Consider the following 8338-nt stretch of genomic DNA (forward strand, 5'->3'; position numbering starts at 1 on the left):
TTAAAATAAAGAGTCTCATAAAGAAAGCACTTATAGCATTGCGGGCTGGAGGGACAAGGAAAGTTTCATAGGAGCGAGATGGTCAGGATATGATGTCGAATCATGGGCTCCGCCCCCTATACGCGTTACGTCAAGGCATAGACTTCTTTAGTAGTGATCATCTCGCTCCTATGAGACTTTCCTTGTCCATCCAGCCTGCAATGCTATAAGTGCTTTCCTTGTGTTTTTTTAACTTTACTTTTATGCAAATAAATTGTCTTTATGTGGTGAGCACTAGATTCTGCCCTCTCTATCCTACATTTCCCTTTTTCATACACCCATGTGTGTCGAGAGAGACCGGGGGTTCATTGAGCCATTTGGAGGAAGTAAGTGGGATAGAGGATTTCTAGTGCTCATAAGACACCAGGATCATCTTATATACCCCCAGAGGGGAACAGAGGGAAACATGTAGCAATCAGGTAAACATAAAATGGCCATTGAGATGTATGAAAGTTCATCACTAGGGCGCCATGACTCTCAGAATTTCTCCTCTGATCATGTTCTCCCAGGGGTTTATTATTGATATTTTAGTGTGTTGGCTTCTTAAAGGTTGCATCCAGAGGTTCATTAAACTGCAAACAAAATAATGTTTAATAATTTTTGGGGTGCCTCTGAGGTTCAAGTGAGGAAATAGAGATAAAAGGCTATGTCCCTTAAAATCCAGGATCAGTGAAATTTGAATGTACTCCAGAGGAGGAACATAGGAAAAGACATATCCTTTTCAAAGGTTCAAATGATGTATGATAAGGGGGGATATTATCAACATGTTTAAATACATAAGGGGTCCATATAGTGAACCTGGTGTTAAGTTATTCAATTTAAGGTCATCGCAGAGAACAAGGGCGGCACTCTTTACGTCTGGAGGAAAAGAGATTTGGTCTCCAAAAATGGAAAGGTTTCTTTACAGTAGGAGCTGTAAAAATGTGGAATAGACTCCCTCCAGAGGTGGCTCTGGCCAGCTCAGTAAATTGCTTTTAAAAAAGCCTGGATTCTTTCCTGGGTGTACATAATATAACTGGATACTAATATTTATAGGTAAAGTTGATCCAGGGAATATCAAGTTGTCTCTTGGGGGATCAGGAAGGAACTATTTCCCTGGCTGTATCAAATTGGATAATGCTTTGCTGGGGTTTTTTCGCCTTCCTCTGGATCAACTGCGGGTATAGGATTGTGTATATGGGATTGTATGGTTTTGTTTTCTTTACTGTTTCTTGTTTTTTATTAGTTGAGTCAGATGGACTTGAGCCTTTTTTCAACCTGACTAACTATGTAACTATGATATAATATATTAATATATAATATAATAAATATATATAATATATAATATAATATATAATATATTAAAATATAGTCTTTGCCTCCCTCACACCCGTGTGTCCTAGGTGAACAGTTCCAGTGATATGTACATAGACATAACTTGCTCAGGAAGCATATCTCACTCGTAACATCCTCCAGAGGTATGTACAGTATATAGAACATATTGTACTCCGGGACTATATGTATGCCAATGACCCCAATCATTCATTAATCCTCCTAGGAGAGCACTATTGCTCCATAGGTAATGCTATGATACAGTATTTTGCCATTAATGAAAATTTTGCATACCCAGTTGAACCTCTATGAGAACAGAAGAGTACTTATCGTTCAGAGTCAGAGTTCAGAGTCATTGCTGGCAACCATTCCTCCAAGTGAGTTTCACTGGTGATGTAGGAGCTTGATGCGCCAAGGGTGCAGTGAATCCAAGGGAGCAGGTAGTGGGAAAAAACCTAGAGCCTGACCGGTTTCGCCGGGCACCCCGGCTGCTTCAGAGACTGTCAAGTATAACTCTTTAGTAGAACTGCTATCTCTCTCCGCACCAATATCACACTACAAATAGCCGCTATTGAAGGAAAACTTTTATAGCGTGGGGTGGGACTAAGAGCAATGAGCCATGATTGGATAGAGTCATCAATAATTTCTCCAGTCATGGCTCTGACAGTGCTCTGTGCCCTAATTGGACAAGGCTTTCATTGCTTCAGCCAATCAGGGCTTCCAATGCATTGTGCGGTGGCGCAGTGCATTGTGGTCATTCGGCAGGCCTAACAAACAGGCCTAACAAACAGTTGATAATTCGGGTGTTCGTCGAATTGGCGAATAGCCAATGTTCGGCGTAAACTCATGCTCGGGCCAAAACGTTTGCCCATCCCTAATTATAACTAAGATTTATAGGTGAAGTTGATCCAGGGAATATCCAATTGGGGGATCAGGAAGGACTTTTTTCCCTCACTGGAGCAAGTTGGATCATGCTTTGCTGGAGTTTATTGCCTTCCTCTGGATCAACTTTGGGTTAAGGATTGTGTATATATAATTGTATAATGGTTGAACTAGATGGACTTGTGTCTTTTTTCAACCAGACTAATTATGTAACTAATAATAAAAAAAACCTAGATCAAGGTTTGATCTAGGTCAGTGCTAGGGTTAGTGTTTGGGTCAAGTAAGGGTAAAGGGGCAAGGTCAGGATCAAAGGTCAGAATCAGTATTTTTTGGGTGGGATTTTTTTATTTTTTAAAATTAGTATTAGTTGTCATGTGTTTTAGGTAGGACAAAACAAAACAAAAAAAGCAATATATGCACCATTGGTTCTGGGCTGTATTACAGGTACAAACAAAAAATAACAAACACAAATGGGGCATTGCTGCAATTGTCAGGAGAAGGAGAATGTATTTAAGAATGTTCTGGTAGTAACAGAAAGATACAGCTAAATTTAAAGAAATTTTTTTTCTTACTATTTTGGGCCAGTTTTCATTTGATATTCAAAAAATCAGGAGATATTTATTACAATTTACCACCAAAAGAAATCCCAATTTGTCTGGACAAAAAACGCAATATAATCCAACTGGATGCACAAAGTAGTTGTGATGATATGTATAGTTTTACTAACACAAGTTACAAAATTGTGCTTAGGCATTTCGATTTGTTTTTGTTTTACCTTCAGGCATGACAGGATTAAACTTCTAAGAAGTAACAGAAAGTCCCATATTTTCTTAATAACAAGCTCATTGGGAGTGGGGCAACATAGCGTTTCTCATGATTATTACCTCAAAACAAATGGCTCCTTTCACACATCTACACATTCTTCTTTATAAGGTAGAGGACCTGAAGGAGAACAGGCCACGTCTACCATACCTGTGTCCTGACTGAAGAAACATCTAAAATGTCACAACAGGGAAGATTTCCCCTTTGCATTTTTCTTAGCGATCATTGTGTTAAAAAGAAAAAGTAATTGGAAATCCAAAAAGATATAACTGATCATGGAAAAAGAAGTAAGCAGAAACCTTCACATGCGTTGTATGGGAATTCCTCTTCCACATTCTTCTTTATAAGGTCAGAGGACCTGAAGGAGGTCCTCTGACCTTAACCCCAGGTTACTGTGCTCTGCAGTGGCATCATGGGACCCCAATTTGCAGGCAGTGCGGGGCATGGGGCATCTGCTTTGAGCCCAACAACAATTATTGGGCCCTGGGCAGCTACTCATTTTGTCCCGCGTTAAAGACGGCCCTGCCTCTGAACCAACATCTGAATCAAGTAATGTATGTGCATCCTCAAGCAGCAAGTGGCTGGCGCTGTGTTCAAATAATTCAGCTGACTCCTCCATGTCCTCCTTCAGAGGACCTGAAGGAGAACAGGCCACATCTACCATACCTGTGCTCTGACTGAAGAAACATCTAAAATTTCTCAACAGGTAAGATTTCCCCTTTGCATTATTCTTAGCGATCATTGTGCTAAAAAGAAAAGGTAATAGGAAATCCAAAAAGATGTAACTGATCATGGAAAAAGAAGTAAGCAGAAACCTTCACATGCGTTGCATGGAAATTCCTCTTCCAGTGACAGCTGTGTAAGTTGTTGTTATCACTTTAGAGAAATGAGCTCTCACTTCAGGCTATGTTCTTGGGAAAGAACGTGACAAGAAGTCTTCCAAAATGGGACATGCAAAAATACTGATGTCAATGCAGAATCTTTGTGGTTTGCACACTAAGATCCTCAGCTTGAATTCCAACAATAATATTACTTGAATAGAGTTCCCATGTTCTCCATTTGCCTGTGAAAGTTTTCTCTGGATACTAAGGCTTCCTCCCACACCCCAAAGACATGCTGATAGGTTAGTTGGCTCCTGACTAAAGTTGCCCTAGTATGTATATGTATGTATGTAAGATAGGGTCTTTACATCAAAAGTTTCTAGAGGAGGAGGACTGATATGATTGTTCAATATATAAAGCACCATGTAAATTGTCGGCAATGTATAAATCTGGGAGAGACCATCTTCTGTGCCACCAATTGATCTTTGGACTACAGTTGCTGCCCAGTATATGGGAAAGAGTTTTAGACCTTTTGGTCACAATTATGAGTTGAGTGGCTGCTGATGTCTTTGGTGGATGGGCTGGACTCACACTGACACCTGCATGTTCTGGCTTGGATGCAAATCCTCCTCATCACAATGGCTCACATTTTGTTTTCCATCATATGTTCATTCAAGGACTTTTACAGATATATAATATTGATTGGTTATTTTTGCCCAGGACTGTCTTTGAATTAAAGGCCCTGTATAAATACATGTAATCAATAAGTAAATAAAACTTCTGTATTCCGTGTCTTTCCAATTTCTAGAAATGAAGATTCTGTTAATGTAAATTCTTTATTTTGGTTGGAGCACGGAAGACATCCAAAAAATTGAGAAATGCTTTTCTGATATCCTGGTTCCTCAAACTGTATATCAGAGGATTTAGGAGAGGAACAAATATGGAGTAAAAGACGGACATCACTTTGTCAGCAGCTAAATGGTTATTTACGTTTGGGCGAAAATAGTTGAATAGAGCTGAGAAATAAAGAATAAAGAGTGCTGTCAGGTGAGAGGTACAAGTAGAGAAAACTTTACTTCTTTGACCTTTACCTTGTATTTTCAGGACAGTTCTGAATATATAGACATAGGGCAGGAAGGTGAGTATCAGAGACCCAGCTCCGAGGAAGCCACCCAAAAGAAAGATGAGCATAATGTTGTTGTAGATGTCACTGCAGGAGATTTGAAATAACTGGGACAGATCACAGAAGAAGCTTTCTAGAATTTTTTATCTACAGAAAGTTAAATTTAAGGCATTAAGTGTGTGAACTAAAGAATAGGTAATACCAAGGCTCCACACAACTGATGCCAACTGTACACAGACTTTCCAACTCATGATCTGTGTGTAACGTAACGGCTGACAAATGGCGGTATATCGATCATAGGACATGACAGCCAAAAGAAACATCTCAGAGCTGACAAATATTATAAAGAAGAAGAGTTGGGTTATACAAGCTGATATGGAAATCTTTCTTCTCATGGTGTAAAGGTCAAACAACATTCGTGGGATGGTGACCGAGGAACCACAGAGGTCCAAACTGGCCAGGTTCCCAAGGAAGAAATACATAGGAACATGGAGGTGAGAGTTGGTGACTATGAGGACAATGATCAGCAAATTCCACATTAATGTCAGAAGGTAGATGAGAAGGAAGAAGAGAAAGAGAGGGAGCTGAAGATCCGGAAGGTCAGACAGTCCGGAGAGAACAAGTTCATTCAAAATTGACTGATTTCCCATCCCAATATATTTACTTCTTTACATTAATTTATGTTGATTTTTTTTAATTCATTTTCTTGTAATGTTTTTATTCATACTTTATCTTGATGAGAGAAATAAAGAAACATCCCACAGTTTCTTGGTACAGAAAGAAGGAAAGAAAGAGAGAAAGAAAGAGAGAAAGAAAGAAAGAAAGAAAGAAAGAAAGAAAGAAAGAAAGAAAGAAAGAAAGAAAGAAAGAAAGAAAGAAAGAAAGAAAGAAAGAAAGAAAGAAAATCAAAATGTGATGCTACAATCGTAAGCCAGTTTCTTATTACAATGAGCCAAATGTTATAATTCTTTACCAGAAATCTCCCACTTTGGCTGAAACATTAAAGTTCCTGCAGAATACATAGAGAAAAGTATCATTTCAGTTGTCCTTTATCTGAGATACAGAGAAAAGTCTTTTTTTTTCTGCAGAATTGGAATTAAAAATATGACTTTTGATCATTTAAATATTTATTTTCATTGGTATGTCAGTTCTGGGAGTCCAGGCTGTATTAACAGGACCCTAAATCAGTTCTACAACTTTGATTTAAGTAATTCCAAACCTTAGTTTTTATTAACCACTTTACAACCGCCCACGGCAGTTATACGGCGGCCGGGCATTATAAACCTGACCGAGGGTCTTATATTTTATCCATGCTATCCAAAACTAAAAAAGAGAAAACAATCTTAAAATACAGTATACATCATTTATTATATAAGTATGCATAGTATAATTTTTAGGACATGACAGCCAACAGAAACATCTCAGAGCTGACAAATATTATAAAGAAGAAGAATTGGGTTATACAAGCTGGTATGGAAATCTTTCTTCTCTTGGTGTGAAGGTCAAATAACATTCGTGGGACGGTGACCGAGGAACAACAGAGGTCCAAACCGGCCAGATTTACAAGGAAGAAATACATAGGAACATGGAGGTGAGAGTCGGTGACTATGAGGACAATGATCAGCAAATTCCAGATTAATGTCAGAAGGTAGATGAGAAGGAAGAAGAGAAAGAGAGGGAGCTGAAGATCCGGAAGGTCAGACAGTCCGGAGAGAACGAGTTCATTCAAAATTGTCTGATTTCCCATCCCAATATATTTACTTCTTTACATTAATTTATGTTGATTTTTTTTAATTCATTTTCTTGTAATGTTTTTATTCATACTTTATCTTGATGAGAGAAATAAAGAAACATCCCACAGTTTCTTGGTACAGAAAGAAGGAAAGAAAGAGAGAAAGAAAGAGAGAAAGAAAGAAAGAGAGAAAGAAAGAAAGAAAGAAAGAAAGAAAGAAAGAAAGAAAGAAAGAAAGAAAGAAAGAAAGAAAGAAAGAAAGAAAGAAAGAAAGAAAGAAAGAAAGAGAGAAAGAAAGAGAGAGAGAAAGAAAGAAAGAAAGAAAGAAAGAAAGAAAGAAAGAAAGAAAGAAAGAAAGAAAGAAAGAAAGAAAGAAAGAAAGAAAGAAAGAAAGAAAGAGAGAGAAAGAAAGAGAGAAAGAAAGAGAGAAAGAAAGAAAGAAAGAAAGAAAGAAAGAAAGAAAGAAAGAAAGAAAGAAAGAAAGAAAGAAAGAAAGAAAGAAAGAAAGAAAGAAAGAAAGAAAGAAAGAAAGAAAGAAAGAAAGAAAATCAAAATGTGATGCTACAATCGTAAGCCAGTTTCTTATTACAAGGAGCCAAATGTTATAATTAGTGTTGAGCGAACACGGACTGTATTATTCAGGTTCGTACCAAATAATTGGATTTTTGTTACCCGAACATGGACCCGAAAACCTGTAATGTTTTTATTCATATTTTAACTTGATGAGAGAAATAAAGAAACATCCCACAGTTTCTTGGTACAGAAAGAAGGAAAGAAAGAGAGAAAGAAAGAGAGAAAGAAAGAAAGAGAGAAAGAAAGAGAGAAAGAAAGAAAGAAAGAAAGAAAGAAAGAAAGAAAGAAAGAAAGAAAGAAAGAAAGAAAGAAAGAAAGAAAGAAAGAAAGAAAGAAAGAAAGAAAGAAAGAAAGAAAGAAAGAAAGAAAGAAAGAAAGAAAGAAAGAAAGAAAATCAAAATGTGATGCTACAATCGTAAGCCAGTTTCTTATTACAAGGAGCCACATGTTATAATTAGTGTTGAGCGAACACGGACTGTATTATTCAGGTTCGTACCAAATAATTGGATTTTTGTTACCTGAACACGGACCCGAAAACCTTACTGTATGTTCGGGTTTAAAATCAATGTAATTCGGTAATTTTATTTCCTGTTTTGTATGTAATGGCGTGCTTTTAATGGTGGGCTTTCAACAGCCAATCAACAAGCGTTTAACTGGTGTGCCTTAAGCCATCCCAGCCATGCTTACTAATGTATTAGTAGCTGTGATTGGCCATCTGAAGCATGTGACCATGTCTCGAGAGACACAGCGCGGTGCGTCATTCTGCTGTAGTGTAGGGAGAGAGCACACATCATACGTGCTGGCTGCTGATTAGTGAAAAATTATGCCAGAAAAGAATGCAGGGACAGTTATTTGAGCATTTTAGGGACAGGCTGAAGAGATTAGGCAGGGACAGTCTACATCAATTTTGCTGTGTGGGGGATGGTGCAGTGAACAATCTTTTTGTCCTCACTTGAGCCCACTGAGGAGGAGGAGGGGGAAAAAATCTATTTTTATCAGTCTGTTGTGTGCAGCGTTCAGCTATATTTTACTACA

The 8338-nt window shown here is 37.9% G+C and overlaps 1 pseudogene across 1 annotated transcript; it reads right to left on the reverse strand.

Moving 5' to 3' along the window:
* Positions 1–4697: 4697 nt before the first annotated feature.
* On the reverse strand, positions 4698–5648 carry LOC309558378 (olfactory receptor 5B12-like; annotated as a pseudogene). Its single transcript has one exon. The product of its transcript is annotated as an olfactory receptor 5B12-like (transcript).
* Between the last annotated feature and the right edge of the window lie 2690 nt (positions 5649–8338).

The sequence above is a fragment of the Pelophylax lessonae genome (genome assembly GCF_965119305.1).
Source record: "Pelophylax lessonae genome assembly, chromosome: 6".
Lineage (NCBI taxonomy): Eukaryota > Metazoa > Chordata > Amphibia > Anura > Ranidae > Pelophylax > Pelophylax lessonae.